General features: G+C 43.1%; 1 pseudogene; it reads right to left on the reverse strand.

Moving 5' to 3' along the window:
- Nucleotides 1-21,430: 21,430 nt before the first annotated feature.
- On the reverse strand, nucleotides 21,431-22,000 carry LOC120844314 (annotated as a pseudogene).
- Between the last annotated feature and the right edge of the window lie 551 nt (nucleotides 22,001-22,551).

Here is a 22,551-nt window from a genome sequence, read left to right on the forward strand (position 1 = left end):
GCAGATCAATAGAGAATTCCTCTGAGGCCTTTTGCTTTAGGCTTTGAGTTTGAAATACCGAACTTTATATGTAATTCTTATATGTTCTTATGTCAAACAGATATGCAGTGCACGTACATATGTATGATCGTGTATCTGACGCTTAAGAAGTACGGTTTATTTTGTGCACGTACGGACTCTTTCCTAAAATAACGAGCATTTCGTAGCGTGTAAGGCATCAAATGTGTTTAGGCTTCATTTCTATTTTCAGTGATTCATACGGGGCTATTTAGACGTATTCCTCTTGACATAAGTTTGTTCGGGAGTCTAGATGGTATGCGTATCTTCTCCGCCAATATATAGGGCCAAGCTTACACACGCTTGGGAGAAGAGCGTGTTGGTTTTGGTCATGGATGAAGAAAGAATAAAACAATTAAAACAGGGACAACACAACCACATCTTTCATGAAAGATGTGGTTGTGTTGTCCCTGTTTTAATTGTTTTATTCTTTCTTCATCCATGAAGCTTACACACCTTGCAAATCACGCCAGTGCCGAGTAAATAAATATTGTTAGGATAAATATTGTTGCTTCACTGGCTTTTACGCTCAGGTATTGAGGTAAGTACTAACATCAAATAGAAAACCTTAAATAGATCAAACGTCTCCTCAGCTGAGCGTCTAGTGAAGTCCCGTTCAAAACTCCCATAGCACGAGGTTCGAGTCCTAATAGCGGCCATAAAAACAATCTATTGCAATTTCTGTTGGTAATTCCTCACAGATTACTAGATTACCTAACAGTAAATAATAAAATGAAAGAAATGAAAGGTGTTTTTGTTTTTTTTTTAGAAACGCGACTTCAAACTTGCAAGTCTTTCTAAATATTCGTTTTTCAGGCAAATGTTCCGGGTTACATGTTTAGCGCAAAATATTCAAATTACATTTAAAAGAAAGAGCTTAATTGGAGATTTAGGCTGATTTCAAGATCATAAAAGTATATTGATTAGGCCACTCAGCACAGCTTGCTAAACTTCGTCAAATATTGTTGCAGAGAGGCGGTTTTTCAATTTAAAAAAATAAAACATATTATGGCCTAGACGCTTTATTAGCATAACTCGCCGTTTGCATCGTCCTTTATTAAAGGGATTTACAGGCAGTTACTAAAAATTTCAGAGGCGTTAATTATGAGTTAGTGTGTTTTTGTGAGTGACATGTATTACTGGGCGGCAAGTGAACAAAAACCAAAATGTAAGCTTTTATAGCCGCCATACAAATAAAATATGACACTTTTTGTTCATTCTACTTTATAAGGCAACTGCAATAGGTAGCTAGAGAAAAACAACCACAACATCGCACACAGCACCAAATTTGCTGTCGTTAGAAGGAGTATACTCTACGCTTTCTGAAAATATTAAATATGTTAAGACGCCTCTATAGGTCACGCGGAAGAGCTGGTAAACTTTCACAAATGTCGTCTAAAAACGTCATATTCACAGATGTTCTACAATATACTTAAAATAAAAATTGCGTTAAAATATTTATCAGTGAATTATTTGTGTTCACAGGTATCTATTAAAAAATAAGAGGCGCCAATTTTGTATTAGTGTATTTTTGCAAGTAAGTTGATTTACTGACAAAACAGTCCAACAAAATCAGATTTCGTGCTCTTATAGGTGCCATACAAAAAAATTACATTTTCTTTTTATATTACCTTATAAAGTACTGCAATAGCTAGCTAAAAAAAAATCAGCCCAATAAAAGGTGTGTTTTTTTAGAAAATGGACCTCCAATTTTTCAATATTCTGAAATAATCCTTGATTTCCGAGAATACACTGTGCTTTCTATTTTACACACAAAGTTAAATTTGTCATCAATGGAAAGAGTATACTCTTAGCTTTCTGAAAAAACTAAATATGTTACGATATCTCAAATAGGGAGCACGGAAGAGTTGGTCACACTTTGACAAATATTGTCAAAGGGACACACTTTGACAATATTTAACACAATAGTGAAGATAAATATTCACAATAATATTATGGACCATAAATAATCCCTACTATGAGAGTGACCTAAAAAAGTTACACTGCACTACCGAAAAAGACAAAAAGTAGAAAGGAGTGAAACATGACACCTCCGACAGGCGAGAGAAAGGTCAGTTCGCGCCACGGCTGCTTAAAATGTCCATAACTCGAGAACAAAAAAATCGCCCGAACTTGCGGTTTGCACTCCCTGTCACAGAAGGGATTTCCCCAAAACATACATTTTATTGGTCGAATTTAAAAATTCGACCCCAAGTCTGCTCCTGAGTTGAGATGAAACCACCCATATGTATATGCCCTGCATATCAGTTTCACATAAGAAAATATGACAATTACATATCAAGTTCGGTATTTCAAATTAAAAGCAGAAAGCAAAAGGCCCCAGAGGAATTCTCTAAGGATCTGCATTCCCCCGTATTGAGAGGAAGTAAGCGCTGCGCCCGCACTTGTGGATACGGACTTCTAACTAAATTTTTTAAAGTAGACTACTCCAAATTTTATTAATGTTTATGGTTGGACATTGAGGTAACTGTTAACGATATGTAGAAAACCTTCCCTATTGAAAAAAAAAACAGCAAGAAAATCAAGCAGGTTTAGTTGGTCTTTAAGCTGGTTCGAGCTGGTTCAAGCTAGTCTAGGTGGTAATCAAGCTGGTTCCAGCTGGTCCAGCTGGTTAAAACTGGTTCGAGCTCTCACTACAGCTGACCAAGCTGGTACTTGAGCTGGTTCGAGCTGGTACTGAAGCCGGTTCAAGCTTGTCAAGCTGATTCAAGATGGTCAAGCTGGTTCAAGCTGGTTCGAGCTGGCACTCGACCTAGTTCACGCTTGTCAAGCTGGTCTGAGCTGGTTCTGAATCTGGCCCAAGATGGTTCGAGCTGGTCATGCTGGTCTTGCTGGGAGCGCGCACGCCAAGGTCGGCTAGAGTTTGTCGAACTGGCATTGCTGGGAGCGCGGGCGCAAAGGTAGACTGGGGCGAGGACGAGGCGACGTCCTGTTCTTTGCCCTTTTGTTTTCGGTAGACTACTGGGCGCTTCAGGCGCGCTGCGAGCTTCCTTTGTGTGCGAGAAAAGGCAGAGTGAGAAAGTGGTAGGAACGGAAAATTTGAAACACGTTTGGCTATCTTGGGCAGATTTTCGAAGGGACGGCTGTGTGCGCGTTGTTTGGAGACTACTTGAAAGGTGGTGCAAGTGAAGCGCGATTTGAGGAGACAGCAAGCGGCAGTTCGTTCAGCGCGGGAAGAAGTCGGATGCCTCGACTTAGGTGTCGTTTTCTGTCTTCGAACATGTGTGTGCTCGTGAATTACGGTGGTGCCGAAGAGTATCGCCAATTCCATCCAAGCCCCACGGATTTCCTCGCCTCTGCCGACTACGCAAGAGGCCGCCTCGCCCCCATTACTGGCGGGACCCAGGTTTGCGTCTCTTATCCGTGTAGTATTTTTCATTGTTATTGACTGTTTTTGGCTAGTATTTTTCGTGTTGAAAAATGAGCAATCTAGTTTTAATAGCATTGTTTGTTTGCACCGAGAACAACTGTCTCTGCGTCGGTTAGTACTGTGTAGCGCAGAGGATGTGTAACATCTGAGCTCATATGAGCAAGCCGCGAATACGGAAATAATAAATTAGATCCCGACCTGACTTTTCTGAAGAGTTTAACATGTTTATCCTGTGTATTAATTTAAACTGGTTAAACTGGTCGGCAAGTTCTCCAGCTTACCCAGCATAACCAGTTCAGCCAGCATCACCCAGAATTTGCCCAGCATTCACCCAGCACGACCCAGCATCGAACCAGCTTGAACAGCACAGCAAGCTGGGCATGCTGAAGCAATGACCCAGCATGAAGCTGGGCAGCTGGGACCACCATGAAGCTGGGATGCTGGGACCAGCTTGTGCTGGGACCAGCCTCACCACGGCAAGCTTGGCATGATGAAGCAATAACCCAGCATGAAGCTGGAATGCTGGGACCAGCTTGTGCTCTTTTTTTTTTTTTCAATATGGTTACGTAGGTTAAAATTCTGCTCAGCAGAGCGCCTGTGCAAAGTACCGTTCAAAACGCTCATGGCACGAGATTCAAGTCTTAAGAGCAGCCACACAAACAATATATTACAATTTCCGTTGGTAGTTCCTGATAGACTACTATATTATGTAACTCTGAATAAAAAATAAAATAAATAAAAGGTGGGTTTGTTTAGAAAATCGACTTTAAACTCGCTATTTTGTCGTAATGTCCGTACTTCCTGCACATGTAGCGCACTATATATTTATTGCACAATATTGAATGTATATTCACAAGAAACAGCTTAATTGGGGCTTTACGGTAATGTAAAGGTCATAAAAATATGTTGATTAGGTCAGCCAACACAGCTTGTCGAACTTCGTCAAATATCGTCGCAGAGAGGCGGTCTGACAAATAAAAAAAAATAAGAACGGTATGACCTAGACGCTTAATTAGCATAAAAAAAGCATATCTCGAGAGTGTTCCCAAGAAGTTATATTGATATAGCGTAAAAAGTAAGGAAAAGGAATGGAGCGAAATATGGCTCCCCTGATAAGTTGGAAAAACGACAGTTTCTCCAACTTCAACGGTTCAGAACTTAGAGCAATACATCCGACAAACTTGCGGTTTGCGTCTTCGTGTATTATAGAAATTTCCCGATAACATGTATTTTCTTTTTGAAAAAGAATTAAAAATTCGACCCAAAATTGGTGCCTGAGTTGAGATGAAATAACCCATATATATATATATATATATATATATATATATATATATATATATATATATACCGGGTGTTTCTGCGAAGACTTTCAGAAATCCTAAAACTTAAAGCGTAAAAAAAAAAAAAAACTTTCTTCGGGAACAAACTACTAGCCACGGCGGACGTCAGGAATCGCCAAAAACATTGTAATTAGCCAACTAATTAATTACAATTTGTTCATTAACTTTTTAATTAGTGGAAATAGACATATGGTTCCAATTAGAAACTTGCTGAGCGTTATCGAAAACCACTAAATCAGTCATTTTCAAAAAGACTTTGAGCGCGTGAGAAGCGTAGTAGTGCACTAAAGTTACCGCGCTTTGAGCAGGTACAAAGCTAGCGGTTGCGATAAGGCGCCCGCGCGATTTTTCCGTCTCTTATCTAGCCCCAGCCTTGTACCTGCTCCACGAGCGGTAACTTTAGTACAATACTACGCTTTTCACGCGCCGAAATTCTTTTTGAAAATGACTGATTTAGTGGTTTTCGATAACGCTCAGCAACTTTCTAATTAGAACCATATGTCTATTTCCACTAATTAAAAAGTTAATTAACAAATTTTAATTAATTAGTTGGCTAACTACTATGTTTTTGGCAATTCCTGACGTCCGCCGTGGCTGGTAATTTGTTCCCGAAGAAAGTTTTTTTTTTTTTTTACGCTTTAAGTTTTAGGATTTTTGAAAGACTTCGCAGAAACACCCGGTATATATATATACATATATATGGAACGTAACTTCGTGACCTATTTTGAATTTAGCATGGCGCATGCTTCAACGGTTTGTATTCGCGCAGTTTGGTTTTATTTTATTTTAAAAGATTTATTTGCCCGAGTACTAGCAACATCGCTGCTATATGAAAAACCAAAGTAACATTGGACAAGTAAAACGAGCAAATGTTGCTGCCAAAAGATCAAGGGCTTCCTAGAAGCGGACAACATTCGCGTACCTATTTGATACCTTATTGAAGCATATAACGAAAAAAATGAAGATATCAAAGACCAATGAAAGAAGGAGGCAGGAGAAGCGATAATTAGGTTTGTGCGAATATCCGAGTTTCTATTTCGAATCAAATACTGATTGACCGGATAATTTGATTGGACTTTCAGAATCCTAGTTTTTTTATTTTTCGAATAATTTGATTCGTCGAACATAACTAGCTCTTGCGAAAATTCTGGTTTATTCGCGTCGAATGCTGAAATGGTCCTGACAGGGCTCTGTAATACTGATATCAAGTCTGCGTCTAAGAGCCTTGAATAGCAGACATTTTTGAAGAATATAATTAATTCCGTTTTCCTTGAACGAAGCAGTTATGCTTTGTTCGTGCTTCTTGGATGCTCTCGACAAACACTCGTAACCACAAACGTCGCTAACCTGAGTTAAAAAAAAATAAAGACGTTTACAATTCTCTGTAATGCCGAATTAGAGCGCAGCTCTTAGGAGGAGAGAAGGGTACGGAGGGGAGTGAAGGGTACAAAGGGTAATTTGCCGGAAATTGTGGGCCAATTTTTCTGTTAAGTGCACCGGTAAATTTAGCGGGGAAATTTCCGCGCTAAATTTTGCGGAAAAATTTCACCGCTAATTTTAGCAAGAAAATTTCCCCGCTAAATTTAGCCAAAAAATTTCCCCGATAGATTTTGCAGAAAAAAATTTGCCCGCTAAATTTGGCGGAAAAATTTACCCGTTAAATTTTGCGAACAAAATTCCTCGCTAAATGTAGCGGAAAAATTTTCCCCTAAATTGAGTGGGGAAATTTTTCACCAAAATTAGGCGCGGTGTCACATGGGTGACGTCACACGCGACGTCCCTCGTGACCATTGTGACGTCACGTGTTATGTCATTATGGAAATCGTCCCATAATGCAACACGCGGTTACCCCGACGGCGGCGCCGCCAATGCCGGAAACGGGCGCCTAAGAGCTGCGCCATAAAAAATTCCGTCAGCTGTAGCCTGCGCTGCGCACTATAAACCAATACTAGGTCGTTACGTTCATTAATTGACAAAATATTGTCGAAAGGATGAAAATAAAAATGGCGGCGATAACTGAACCTGGCCCTTCCGCCAACCAGAGATGGCAGTAATGACATTACTGTAAAGGAATTACAAAAATTAAATTACTTTTTGAAGTAATGAGTAATGAAATAAATTACTTCTTTAGGCTAGTAATTTAGTAATGTTATGAATTCATTTCAGGCAGTAATTTCGAAACTATTACTCATTACTTTTGAAATTACTTTTGTCCTTTGTCCAACACCTCACTCCCCACGGTGTCGAGCAAGCTGTTAGGGCTAAGTGACGCAAGACGTCGCCCAATTTGAACGGTTCAGCCATATTCGTCCATTCATCCTGGAAGTTGCATATCCGCACGTGGATGGGTGAAAACATCCACCCGTTTTGTCTTACGGCTGTAGTGTAAATCTGGGTATTAACACCGTTTTTATTCTTGCTAGCCTCTCGTGGTTCTGTGTGCCCTGCAGAAAAATAAACACGTAGGGATTTCTTCTCATCTACGTGGCTCTAGAAAATTCGACATTTATGTTTCTGCATTCCCCTGTAGCCGTTGATTACACGCAGTGATTAAGCGCAAGCTTCAATCACTGTGGCAAGCGCTCATCAACGGGTTCAAAGGCGGGTGGCTCACTAAATGTGCCGCAGTCTTCACAACGCTTCGTAAGAGGAAGGAGCGGAAAAAAAGAATAGACAGCTGAACAGAAGCTGTGGCTTGTTAAGTGTGACTACCTTTATAGAATGCAAATTTGTACACATTCGATGCCTAGTTATCCTTTATTGCGTTCGCCTTAATTTAATCAGTCTGAATATAGACCGGAGCCTTCTCTGTTCCATGGGCGCCGCGATGTTTGTTTGTTCTGGCGGCAAGACACGTTAGGGGCCGCGCTTTTTTTAAGATTCCGTACTTTTACGAACCTTCGCACATATCGTAGTGGACGAACGTCAGAAACGCAGAGTCATTAAGCTCCAAAAACAATGCCGACTCCAAGAGTGCTCTTAAAAGAAAACAAAAAGTGGTTTTACGCCCAGCCCCTTTTTTCACAAGTTCCGGCGTTTAAGATTATTATTTCCCATTTTACCGCTGGGGACCAGAATTTCAGACATTGGTCTATAACTTTCATAGAACGCAAGCAATGTTGTCACATTTCGACGTAGTCACCACGGAAACACTGCAGTAATGCACGCCCGCTTTTAGTCTTATAAACGCTGTAAAAAAGTGCAAAATTCCTATTAGTTTAATTATTCAAATAATTGGTCACTATCCGCCACTATTCGGTTTAGACTGAATTCAAGCTGAAATTCTATTATTCGCACACCCCTACCGACAACCAATTGACGTTCTAATGTTTTGTGCTTACCGAATTACACTGGTAGAATATTTTGTCACCTTGTTTCTCCTAATATCAAAATGATATTCAGCAAAATATCTTCTGGGGAGAATTTATCTCTGCTTGGGGTGGCTTTTTCATTGTGTTTTTTTTTTTAATTTGATTTAGAAACGTCATTGCAGTTCCCATTAGTTAGGGAAAAAAACGAATTTTTAGGTTTGTTGTGGTAAATCTCTGCGATATTTGTGATTTTACTATTTATGAATAAAATAAAGTAACAAAATTGCGGACCCATTTTTTCCCTACTTTAAAGTAAATATTCGATACCCGGGACCCTATATGTTCAGCAAAGCATTATGTCTGCCTAGAATCGACAATGGGCCTTTGGCGACCTGCCTTTTTTGGTTACCGCTACATTTGAATAGTGCGAATTGTGCAACAAGTGCCAGAGTCCTACGAACCATACGTATCTAAACTGTCAAGAAAATTCTATAATATAAATACGAAAGCTAACACGAAGAATATTGGCACTATTCATGACAATTATATTCTAGGTCTTTCCTTCCCCGAAAATTACCTGAATGGCCAATCTAGTGTAGAAAACATCGCAAAAGCGTGTCTTTGCGCTTTCGAATAATATAGCTGTTTTGAATTGATAAAGTTCCATTCAACATTGAAAATACTACGCATTCTTAAAAAAAAATCATTTTACTATAGTTTTCAAACCAAAACTCCTTTCGATGCAATATAATTACACTAGATTTTTTGTTGCAGGAATGCTTTTAGGATGATGTTTAAGCCCTGTCGTTTCTTTTCCGCATCTTTTCTTCTGAGAGCATTTTAGATGATAAGGATTAGGCGAAACACCTCGTACCCTGACGGGGTTTCGTTTTTTTCTTTTTCAATACACACAGTACTAGGCATTCAATCGGTACCTTCACAATACATTTTTGACCTAGATGAAACAAAGGCAGAAAATCTTAGTATTTTAACTTTTGTGTATTTAACATTTCTCTACACACCATAAAAGAAAGTGGTTTCATAAAATCGTTATATTACACCTAAGACTCTCATAAACTTTTTGTTTATTACGTAGCAAACGTATGATAGCACTTATGTTAGATTCGGAAAGAATAACACAAAATGGAAAAAAAGTTGTTCGGCTCTGCTAAACCATCGCAACATTATCTTTTTTTACCAAATAAAGCTATGTAAAGAAGCTGGAAAAAGTCATTAAAGTAATCCTAGAAAACAAACCATCACGGAACTTACGTTAATCATAGTAGTCAGATTATGACCATTAAAATGTCTCTGACAGAACAACGATAACAACCGCAGTGTGTCGAGCATAATACGGCTGTAAACAGAAAACATTCCGGGGTTGCCAAAAAGGAGATTATTTCTTTAAATATTTATTGTTTTGTATGAAAGTATTTAATATAAATTAACTTCAAATGTAAAATTGATTTGTGGAGGAGTTCGGTTTTGAGACGCATTCAAGTCAGACAACATTGTGAAATTTCACAAATAATAAAAAATATAGAACGGTAATTAAGTCTTTCTTTTATTTTGGAGGAAAAAGTAGCTAACATTGCCCTTCAAGATTCATGAGATTCGTTTTCTACCGTTAAGGCTTAGGTTTCGGAATTCAAGCATATCCGCACGGTTTCATCTGATGAAACACGCTCGCAACGCCCAAGAATGGCTGTCACACCAGAAATGACCAATCAAGTTCTTGACAGGGTTTAGCAGATCCTCGTATGAACGTTTAAGAACCTGACAAGGCCAAGGGCAACGGTTCTAAAGGAATAGTTCACACTTGACAATATATTTGGGAGTACAAAAATTTAAAACAATTACCGCAGCATTTTATTATGCCGGAGCAACTGTAGATCCCGTATTTGCTCCGGATTTCTAAGCAATGACAACAATAAAGTTATAAATACAATCATATCCACCATATTTTTCTGACTTGGCTCCCTCAGACTTGCACCTTTATCCGAGACACAAAATATTTGTGACTGGAAAGAGATTTTGGAAGAAAATAAAAGGTGATCGGACTATTAATGGGGGGCTCTAAGGACCTTAAAAAGTGATTTCCGGCAGAAAATTGAAAAGCTTTGGAATTATTTGTATCCATCTTTTCAACCACACTTGAGAAGTAATTCGTTACAAGTAATGGATTACTTTTAATCCGTTACTTTTTCAAGTAATTTTGTGATTTCCACGTTACTTTTTTCGGAAGTAATTTGCAATGTAATTTCATTACAAAATATTGGTAACGGATTACTTTAATTACTCTTTACTTATTTTTAAAGATATGAGCGTACTACAGTAACTGGAGCAATACGAAAACATTCAGCAGCATAAAGACAGCAAGTTCAGCGAAATAGAAAACATCAAGAAGGGGAGGATAGCCGAAAAGGAGACACAATTTTTTGTATAGACCGACACGCGGGCTTGACGTCACAGAGCTGCGGCGGCACTGCGATCGCGACGGAGCCGGCTGGTGTGGGCAAAAGGGCGCCCGTTTCGCATGGGCGACATAGCATTTCAGCATGCCGCGAAGCTGTTTTGCCGTTAATTGCACCGAAATGTACAAGAAAAGTAGCGGAGTGACTTCCCACAAGTTCCCGGCAGACTCTGAAAGGCATATATAGAAGGTGAATAATATCTGTGGGTCCAAAAGAATGGTCGCCTCGGGCGAACGACCGTTTGTGCAGCAAGCACTTTCTTGAAGGAAAGTGCGGCTTCCATTTCAATCTCCGTCTCGAGGCTTGCTTATGTGCAGGGGAACCGTCATCTGATCAAGACCACCCGGATTTTGTTCCCACGATGTTCGTGCACAAAGCACCGGCCAAGCGCTCGTTGGAGGCTCGCTACACCCTTGCTACCCAACAAAAGGGGATCGGCGACAGAACGGCAGTGTTGTAGGCGTTACCGAAAAAAAGTAACGAAATACGTTACTCGTTACTTGCAGATAAAAGGTACGCGTTACCGAGCTATGTTACCTAAAAATAAAAGGAACACGTTACCGCTACTGATCAAAAGTAACGCACCTTACTTCTGCGTTACTTTTTTTCAATTAGGATTTAATACGTTTTACGGTTTTGACGATACAGGTATGCACAAGCTCATATATCAAGAAACGTTATGGTCATGCAGAAACTGAACATAATTACTTTATCTCTTTTTTACGGTCTCACCACAATACTCACGACAAAAACGCAAAGAAAAACATGGCTTGACACCTAAAGACATGGAAAAAATTAGAGTGTAATTTCCTTAAGACTTGGGAAGTAGTAACGAGTAACGTAAGTACGTTACCCATTACTGTTTCGAAAAAAGTAACGAGTAGGTTACTACGTTACTTAGAAAAGTAACGCGCTACCGGCAACGCCGTTACTTGTAACGTATTACCGCCAAGACCGGAGAACGGACAAACCGTTACTACTTGTCATGTCTTGTGGTCATGAGGGTAGGAAAATATCAAGCCTTGACTTGAAGACGCTATTTGTATTTAATCAATTAATAAATACACTTCCGCAGACCCACAGTCTGCGGATTCCGCCGGCAGTGCGGAAACCGACTCGGAGTAATCGTAGGCCTCGAGAGACCTGTACGCCTGCACCGTGTCGGCCATGAAATTGCTTGGCGAAAAAACTAAATAAACGACGACGTGAGCCGTCGACTTCGGTGGCAGCAAGTTCACGTCGGAAGTCCAGCAGGCCTTGAATATGGCGTACGGATCCTCGTAGGCAAGGCCGTCCATGCACAGTTTGTTTCGATACCGCTGCCGTTCAGGCTCGGGTAGCGAGCTCAAATAGTCGGCCATAGCATACGACAAATGTTGTCAGGAAATACGACGCACAAATGAAGCTAGAAGCGTCCCTTCAACGTCAACAACGAGCGCACGCCACACAACGCAATGGCGAAAACACGAGAGCCGGGACCGCTTTTGCCCACACAGCTACCGCGCATGCGCGGCCCTCGACCGTGTTGGTAAACAGAGCCACTCCGCGTGTCGGTCTATAAGTGGTCCATAGAACCACTAGAAAAATGGGCGAGGCATGTACGAATATACGGAAGACAAATATCAAGTAAGATAACGCCGAGTAGGCTCTCAGTCGCCTTCCATCGTGTTTTTCTTCGTCTCTTGAGCAGAAGAAAGCTCTTTGTGTTTATTTGTTTGTGTCTTTTACACCGTTTCACCCTTTCCAACTTATTCGACGTCCCTCGCCACCTGCACAGACAACAAATGCAAGTCCGTACCCCCTCGATTCGTGGGTTCACAGCTCGCGCAACAGACCATGTAGCCTCGCGCGAGGGGGGCAATTTTCTTTGTCTTTGATGTGCGCCACTGTATTCTAGCACGCTCTTGAGGCACAGCTTAAAAGCGCCCTACGCGAGTCTAGGAGCATCGACTTCGAGGGTACGGGCGATACTTTTTGGTTTACTTGTTTGGGCATGGTGGTCGAGTCCACCCCTCACTATACAGTGAACTGTTAACATAAAGGGGGTTTAGGCCCTCTAAGGAGTGCTGAGAGAGAGGGAGAAAGAACGCTTAAAAGTGGTGTGATTCTCTATTGTTTGGTGAGACCGGTGGCCACCGCTCCTCTCGTACCCAATGCCCTTCCTTTCCCGGGACTCCACGAATATTGGTATGAAAGTGAGAACCGATGAACGATCGACAACCCGCAACCGTCACTTTTTCTCTGACTGGTCGAGCTTTCAGTCATGGAGTGTGCGTCGCCTCCATGGACATCTCTTACTGATATTTTCAAAATTCTAGGCATTAAGGAGAACGGAAACCTACAGTTTCAGTGCATACTTCGCTTGAAAAAAAAAAAACAAAAAAAAAACACACACAACACACAAACTGTCATCAACAAGAACAACCCACTCTATTCCACGTAAATACATCAAGGTAAGCTGGGACACCTGCATTCTGCATTGCCTATACATTGTAACATTAGAACCAAGTTTTCCTTTTCTTGTGAATAACGGGCGAAACACCCAAGTCAAAAGGGAGCATTCGTAGATCGCTTCCTTAGCTCCGAACCTCGTAGCGGAGGTAGACGCTGCTAGTGAGCATGCGCACCGCTTGTTTTGTCTGCACAATTCCAGGGATCGTTTCCGGAGGCCGTAATTAAGCGGAATGGCGGGTGTAATCACAGCTTTCGATGCCTTGTCAGCTTACAGTTGAAGGGGTGCACCTATACTCTTTCGCTTAAATACAATATTTTATTTTTACAAGGACTACCATAATACGGGCGTATGAGAAATGAAAAGTATTGTTGCAGAACATTTTTGAAAAATATCAAAATTGTTTCTATAGTTTTCCGGATAAGTGTACAAAAAAGTAAAGTGAAAGTGATTTGTAACGTAACGAGTAAAGTAATCCATTACCTTTCAGCGAAAGTAATTTTTAATGTGATCCACTACATTTGAGGCTGGGTAATTTGTAATTGCAATCCATTACATTTTTCAAGTAACGAGCACGAGTCTGGCATCAAAAACCGAGGGGATGATGATAAGGTACAATTAAAGATACATAAATACACAAAGGGTTTAATAAAATGTACTACTAAACAAAAATAAACATTTGTCGCCAAGTTGAAATATGGGATGAAATAGAAAATATCTAAAAGGTTCAAGAAAGCTTCATTCGCAGAGCTGTCGATGACAGAGTCATTAGGTGTGTTAGCCTGGCAACAGTGATACTTAAAAATAGCCCGGTTTTACATCCTCAGCACAAAGTAGTTGCCTATATGAAAAAAGTAATAGACAGTTTTCAGAAATGGACCTCAATGAGACGTTTTCTTTTACATGAACTTTCCCAGATTCAATGAATGTGCTTCGCACTAGACCTTTTACTGTAAATCTCAGTTTTTGTTTAATATCATGTCATGAAAATTTGATTTTTTTGGAAGCCGCTGAAAATCTGGTAAGTCAAGTGGATGAATGTTAGAATTGAGCTCTTGGGAGATGCAACCAACGTTTCTGCTTCCTCATTCCCCTTGTTTTTAACGTAACTCAGCACCACGCAAGATTGTTTTCTGATTGACAGAAACGTCCTGGTTTATTTTGACACACAGAAGTTGCGCGAAAAATTCCTTGCCAAATGTGAGAAGGAATTCAGTAAATCCTATTGAGACTCAAAACAAAAATAGGTTCTATACTATAAGAAAGTATGTGTTGTTGTTTAATCTAGTATATATATCTTGTAGTACTATACCGTAAATATCTGTCGTAAAATTATTGCCCTCAGTCGACTCGCTTAGATTGCATGTACGCTCCACATCTGGTTACTCTCATTGCTATTGATAACAGATATTTACATAGCAAGAGCAGTCACAATTTAAACATAATTTTCTTATTTCTTTGATAAGGACTGTCACTCTAGCCATCTCATGGGTAACGAACCCCAATCCTAAGAGAGACGTTGCTTTCAAGGGTAACAAGATATCACTCACGATTTGTTACTCATGTTTCCGCTTGCTGAGAAGGGTAGGAACCATTTGTACATGAGCATTAAAAAAAGGAAAATAACGTGTTAGCAGAAAAAACAACGATTTAAATTGGTTCCAGTTCAGATTTGAACTCCTCAGCCAGAGTAGGATCGCCTCGATGGAAACCTGAATATATTCTACAAAACGCGAGCACAAAGGAAAGTTTACTTCTGTATGCGCATTAGCCGTTATATATTAGACATATCCTTTCACTATGCAGATATGTTTAGGTTGGTCAGACTGGACCGATGGTCATCAGACCAGGCATGAGGGACTCCGACCTCGCGAAGTCTCCACTCGCGGGTCCTGCGGTTCGGCCGATCATTTTCATGGGCCTTTCCACGGAAATGAACACGGATTTGAATTCTCCTACTGCCAGGGAAGCTGCTTTTGGTGATTTTTTATGCACGGACGCTGTTTAGAATTACGTAGTACTCAAAGTGAGTGAGGTCGAAAAAATGGAGGTTCTCATTCGTTTAGATAAGGGGTCGCACTCCGAGCGCTTCTGCTTTATTATTTAGGATTGCAAGCAATATATAAAAAGAAACCATTATATATTTAGTCATTCGGGCAATGCACTGCATGTGGCTAGGCGTTTAATGTTACAAATGCATCGGGTTGTCCGCACATTATCGAGAGCAAACTGGATATATTTATTACTCTTGGCATGAATAACCCGCTTATAAGCAGCGACATTTACGCGTAGATCATGCGTACATAAAATATTAACTTTGTTGCAGGTTATGAAACAGATTTAGACTGTGCATGCACGCAGCAATATCTTTACTCATGAGTTTAAATTTCTGAATTAAAGTAATGTCATATTGAGCCAAGAGGAAAAAGTAGTTGTTTCGTAAGTATATATTGCCGGGATAGCAAGTTACATTTTATTTTCAAATCCTAATGCCGGTCATCGTGCAAATATTTTTTCTAGTGTTAAATCTCGCGCCGTAATTTTTTTTTTTCCCGGAGCTCCGTTTCAGGGTAGATTACGTCTACACAATTATGTGTTTTGCTTATTGTTATTTTAGCTCCAACGTGTCTTGTAAACAGGCTGTAGAATATTCTTAAACCGTTGTGTAAATGGCAGTGTATTTATAGTACGTGCACATTCCCCAGGCCTTCACTTTGAAATTGAATTCGTGTTTACATTCCATCTAAACAATGAACTAAACTAAATTTAGAAATACTATAAAAAAAAACACTCACCGGATCGGCATAAGAAACGTAAACAACGCTGCTCCAAAGACTCTCCGAATCTGTTTACCCAGAAGCGATTCCAGGAAAATCCCATGCGAATACAACACAAAGGCGATGGAAAGGTCCTAAGGGTCGATATTTGGCCCAGCAAACTACACCTCATTCAAAAAGGTGAAGATGGAATATTTTTGTCTGCTGAGCCTATGTAATAGGCTCAGCAGCATGAATAAAAGCGGAGAAGCTTGTAAGCTTATTTCATTCATGAGCTATTTAATATACACTAAACGAGAAGGACTCCGCCACCGTCGACCGTTGCCGCCGACCCGATTTGCATCGAATCCCTCGCGCCTTCGCGCTCGTGAGTTTCGACCGCTGGGCTTCTTCGCCTTCTTTGTTGGTTGCTATAAGTGTACCCCTCCTAGAGAAGTCACCGGCAAAGAGGCGTAGCCCAGGTGACGCGTCGACAGCCACGCGTCTAGATGGCAGCTGCCTAGTGCGAAGGTTTGAGTCGGTCAACAGACACAGTGTCTGTTCGACCTCCTAAGTCTAGTAGAAAATGTTTTTCGCTCCGCTCTGCCACCCTGAAGGGTCCACCATACCGTTGGTGATAGGATGATACGAGGTTTTGCGTATACGGTCTGTACCGAGCAGATGCATGAGGGACCAAAATAAAGCCGACTCAAACTGCCGTCCGCGGTCTGTTGTTATGCTGGAAGGCACACTAAATCTTGCAACCCATTCGCTCACGAAAACCCACGCGATGGTGGCGGCAGTGATGTCAGAAGCCGAGTAGGTTTCTGGCCAGCGTGTACATCTATCGATGCACGTAAGTATGTATGTGTGCCTATCTGGTGAGGGTAAAGGACCGACAATGTCAATATGGACGTTATCGAATCGTGTGGTGGCCACGGGCAATCTTTGAAAGCCTGTGGAGGTGTGGCGATGAATTTTTAATTTTTTGGCAACCGATACAAGCGCGTGCCTATTTTCTAACACCCTTATTTACGCTGTGCCAAATAAAACGCTGTGTTATCAAACGCTGCGTTGCGCGTATCCCAGGGTGCGAGAGACCATGGATCGATCTAAAAACCTGATGGCGAAACGGTGCAAGGACAGCAGGTCGCAGCACCACAGTTGAAAAATCGCAGAGGAGAGAGTGGTCCCTGTGCGGAATCGTAATCTTTAAGAGCTTCAGTTGGTTGAATAACTGAGTCGGCAAGAGGATGTTATTAATTCCTTGTTGAGCGGCAGCCATATCTGCGTAGTCGATGCTAGGTTATATAGCATTGCAGTCGAAGGTCGATGATATGCGCGACAGGGCGTCCGCTGCTGGGTTGTGAGATCCCTTGACGTGTCGGATGTCTGTCGTGAATTCGGCGATGTAAGATAAGTGCCGTGTTTCTGGTGGAGAAAAATTCTCAAGAAAAACTCGAGAATGAAGAACTGTCGACCTTCTAAAACATGTTTGAAGTGCTTGGCGGTTAGGTATATATTGCCAGAAGTTCATGGCCGAAGGCGCTGTATCATCATTCTGCAGGTTCCAATTTTATTGAGAAAAATGCAGTCGGATGCCAGGTTGCTCCGATGAATTGTTGCAGAATTGCCCTAACAGCAGTGTTGGAACCGTCGACCATGACCTTCAGTGGAACATTTTGTCTGGGATGGAATAGAAGGCTGGCCTCAGCTAGTGTCTGCTTGGCATGGTGAAAAGCCGCTGTAGTTTGGGAGGACCACTCCAGTGCCGTGGAAGATGCTCGCGGACCTCTGAGAAAGTCAGTTAGAGGTTTCAGTATCTTAGCGAAGTTAGGGATGAAACGCCTGTAGAAATTAATTAAACCAAGAAATTCTTGAAGTTTACTCATGGAGCTTGGCTTCGAGAATTGTTGAATTACGTTGACTTTCTCTTCGAGGGGTCGAAGTCCCTACTGGTCTAGGCGGTGACCGAAAAATTACTTTCGGTCACACCGAATTCGCACTTGTTCTTATTGATTATGAGTCTATATTCGTCGAGGCGCTGGATTAGAAGTTTGAGATATTTCAGGTGTTCTGAGGACTCTATGCTGAGAATGAGAAGGTCATCGAGGTACGCATAACAAAAATGCCGATCTCGAGTCACTTGATCTACAAATCATTAAAAAGTCTGACATTCTCATATATTCGAGAAACAAAACGGAGTAGCAATACCTGTCTTGGGGATGTCAGGAGGGTGCACCGGTATCTGGTGATATGTTTTAACTAGATTCATTTTGGAGAAGATTTCGGAGCCGCGAAGAAACAAGGTAAAATCTTCAGTGTGAGGGAGCTGGTAACAATCTGGTACTGTGAAGTTATTAAGGGAACGATAGTCACCGCAAGGTCGCCAGTCTCCGGTTTTCTTCTTTGGGACCATGTGTAGGGGCGATGCCCAAGGACTTGACGATGGACGTACGGTTCCCATGTCAAGCATATGTGCCAATTCTTGTTGTGCAACCTTCATGCGGTCGGGGTGCATGCGACGTCGGCGGGCATAAACAGGTGGTCCGGTTGTTATGATGTGATGGCATACATCATGGTTGATTGAACGGTGGAAATTGTGAGGCTGTGTCAATGCTGGGAAATCTCGAAGTAAGGTTTTGTATGCAGACTCTGCGCGTAGGCACTCTCTAAGGCGTGCATCGGATGCTGTGAGAGCGATGCCTTGGACCATGAGGTCCGTTGTAGAGTCTACTAGACGTTTGTTTGTTGTTTGTGGCGTAATCCGGCCAGACAGTCCACGAACCTCGTGAGGAGGGATGATACCGAGCTTCAACTGCTCGAACATTACGTTCACGTTTGGGACTGTATGTGTACAGGAATTAGCCCCCGGGCCAAGCTGAGGACTTTGATCGAGTGCGGCTCTCATACCATGTGGCCTAAGGAGGATGGACGACAGCCCTAGAGGGCTACGCAGACCCCTCCGTAACTTACCTTCTTGGAGCCCCGAGCACCAGATCAAGCCGTCCCAAACAGCGACAGGCTTCACCCGGTTCTCCAATATGGCCCAACACAAGATTCACCAAGGCCGCCGTCTCTCCTAAAAAGAACGGCAAGAAGTGATGGGGCAAGCGAGACAACTTTTGTTCCACTACCAGCCGAGACTGTTCCCCCTGCGGAGTGTCTTGATATCATAAAGGTGTTAGCAGCCCAACAGGGCTACTCGAAAAAAATATTTCCTTAATAACAGGTTCTTTCCAACCCGTCGTAGTACTAGTGGACGGCATTCCCACATACGCCGTAGTCCAGGACTTGATACCACAGCAGGACATTCTTGCTCAAGCACTACAAGAAGTCGGTATCTCCCCTGACACTTCAAACGCTACACCTAACCCCAGCCTAGCGTCCCTTGAGACATCCGACGACGAGGACGACACACTTGCCATAGGCGCAAAACGTATCCTCCGATGGCTGGAAGCGCAAGATATTTCGGACGACTCAGAATACACCGATGATGACGATCACATCGTCGATGACACTCGGAGAGCCGCAGCGCGTCCGGCAGGTGCCCCATACCGACCTGTACGGCAGAGTCTCCCCGCCATCTGTTGACTGGCAAGGTCTAGGTGAAACAATGGGGTACTATACCCCCGCGGATCCCTCGGGTCTACGAATAACCCGTGCAAAAGAATCTGTCGTAGCCAACCAAGCATCCAAAGATGATCAGCTTCCCGGGCTAAGACAAGCTGTTATTTCGATGCTGGCTTCGGGTGTGATCGAGGAAAATGTCCGAGGTCCTTACCTCAACCCGATACAGGTTGTGCCCGAAAAACGACAAAGAGAGCCGCTTTGTGCTCAACTGTATCGCGCTCACACCACATCTGAAAGCTCCTAAATTTCAGCTTTCTCCCTTGCCGGTTGCAGTCCAAATCAACTTCCTTCCTAAGAATGGTTACTTTATGAAGTTAGACCTCTCTGAGGCCTACTATCCCTTTGACCTGCACGCGTCGACGACACGATCGAACTATGCAACACGCTTTGTAAGGAGTAAGGGAGCCTGGGGATAGAGGACGCAATCGGGAACTGGGTCCTTGAAGTTGATGCGGAGTTTATTGCCCTGCATGGCGGAAGCCAAGTGTTTTGTTATCTGGTGCAGGAAGTCTGGATCTTGGTGGGCGAGCAGAAAATTGTTTAGGTGACTCCATTCCCAGATTCCCTTAGTCCTTACAAAGCGTGCTATAGAGTTCGCCAACATCTGCACAATGAAGGGAGCCGGCCTAATGCCAAAGGGCAAGACGGTAAATCTGTAGTATTTACCGTCGAGCCTGAAGGATCGTCTCGTCGACGGGTGCAGGGCAAAGAGATAGTACGCCCTTCCTAAGAACGCTTACTTTGTGAAGTAAGCGTTCTTAGGAAGGGGATGGATTTGGACTGCAACCGGCAAGGGGGAAAGCTGAAATTTAGGAGCTTTCTGATGTGGTGTGAGCGCGGCACAGTTGAGCACAACGCGGCTCTCTTTGTCGTTTTGGGGCACAACCTGTATCGGGCTGAGGTAAGGACTTCCGACAGTTTCCTTTATCACACCCGAAGCCAGCATCAAACTAACAGCTTGCCTTAGCCCGGAAAGCTGATCATCTTTGGGTGCTTGGTTGTTTACGACAGAATCTTTTGCACGCGTTACGCGTAGACTCGAAAGATCCGCGGGGGGATACTACCCTAATGTTTCACCTAGACCTTGCCAGTCAACAGATGGCGGGGGGAGACTGCCGTACAGGTCAGTATGGGGCACCTGCTGGACGCGCTGCGGCTCTCCGAGTGTCATCGTCGGTGTCATCGTCATCATCGGTGTGTTCTGAGTCGTCCGAAATATCCTGCGCTTCCAGCCATCGGAGGATACGTTCTGCGCCTATGGCAAGTGTGTCGTCCTCGTCTTCGGATGTCTCAAGCGACTCTAGGCTGGGGTAGGTGTAGCGCTTGGAGTGTCAGGGAAGATACCGACTTCTTGTAGTGCTTGAGCAAGAATGTCCTGATGTGGTATCAAGTCCTGAGCTACGGCGTACGTGGGAGTGCCGTCCACTAGTGCTACGACGGGTTGGACAGGGCCTGTTATAAACGAAAGTTTCTTTCGACTAGCCCCGTTGGGCTTCTAACTACTGTAGGAGATCAAGACACTTTGCTGGGGGAACAGTCTCGGGTGTTAGTGGAACGAAAATTGTCTCGCTTACCCCATCACTTCTTGCCCTTCTTTTTACGGGAGACGGCGGCCTTGGAGAATCTTGTGTTGGGCCTTGTTGGAGAACCGGGTGAACCCCGTCGCTGTCTGGGACGGCTTGGTCTGGTTTGTTTAGCATGTCAACGAGCAGGTTAAAATTCCGAAGAAAGTCAGCGCCCAATATTGTGTATGTAACGTCAGCAACTTGCAACACCCGAGGGAACACTCTTCGTAGACCGATGTTGATGGCCAACACTCCCTCATTGTAACTTGCAATGGGTGTTTTGTTTGTAGTACTGTAGTGACGAATTCGGTTGCTTGGGCCGACGTGGAAATGCTGATGCGGGCAAAACGCTGATTTCAACGCCGGTGTCTACTAGAAAACGCTGTCCGGTATTCCGATCTGTGACAAAAAAATAAGCCGCCCACATTCGTCCCAACACCACTTGCCGCTTCTAGTGGTGGAAATTGAAATTTTCCGCCGCGGCGCAGAGTAGATTGCGGTTTATGGCTCAATTTCCGAATGTTCGGTGGTACCACCAGACTCTAGGATGCGGCGAGTTGGATTGTTGACGAAGATTGGTGCTGCCACTGCGTCTTCGCGACGACGAGCGAGGGCGCAGCAAGATTGCTGCTATGTCGTTTCTCAGGCCCGCTAGCTGTCGACAAAATATATCTCGAAGTTCGTTGAACTCTGAGGAGTGGCTGGAAACTGGTGACGCCATAACCGGTCTTGAGAGTTCTTGCGTTTGTTGGAGCTGTGCTACCGTTGGTGTAGCCGCATCCATGACGGAATCCGCCAGTTTTGCCATTGTGGCCAATGGGAGATCGGAAGCCGTCGCTAACACCATGCGAACGTTAGTTGGCAACCGTGGAAGGAACAGCTCTTTCAACAGCGAAGTGTCAAACGACGAGGCCCTTTCGCCAAGGAGTTGTTACAGGCGTCGGAGCAATTGTTATGGTTTGCAATCGCCGAGCTCTTGGCTAGTTAAAAGTTGCTGTAGCCGGCGATGTTCGGATTCTGAGGTGCGTTTCACCAGTCCCTTCTTCAAGATGGTGAAAGGATCCGCTGGTGGCGAGATGAGGATCAAATCCCGCACTTCACTCGCAATTTCTGGTGAAAGCTCGGCGACCACGTGATGGAACATGCGGATTTCAGAAGTGATTCTACTAAAAAAAACATATAATTTTCATACGGGTTGACCCGTTTGGGTCATAAAATGTTATGGACATACGTGGCCCGCATGCGAACAGGTCGTCCTATATGTGAACGGGTCGCAAACAGGAGCACCCGACCAGATACGGGTCAAGCTGTTATGCGGGTCGACCCGTTATGCGAGTCGACCCATTACGCAGGTCCACCCGTCATGCAGGTCCACCCGTATAATTCCTCTTAAGAAATAGGTGAGCTGGCGACCCCCGTTCTGCCTTTTGTATTCCGAAGCTCTCCACTGAAATAGAATCCTGACACCCTTCCTGAAAAGAGCATGCAAAGGAACTAAACAAGGACTCGAAAGCAGGTACGGTTGACGAAACAGATATATTACACGTATGAGAAACGCAAATAACCCAGCAC

The sequence above is a fragment of the Ixodes scapularis genome, unplaced genomic scaffold, assembly GCF_016920785.2.
Source record: "Ixodes scapularis isolate PalLabHiFi unplaced genomic scaffold, ASM1692078v2 PGA_scaffold2__306_contigs__length_199485367, whole genome shotgun sequence".
In the NCBI taxonomy this organism is placed as follows: Eukaryota; Metazoa; Arthropoda; class Arachnida; order Ixodida; family Ixodidae; genus Ixodes; species Ixodes scapularis.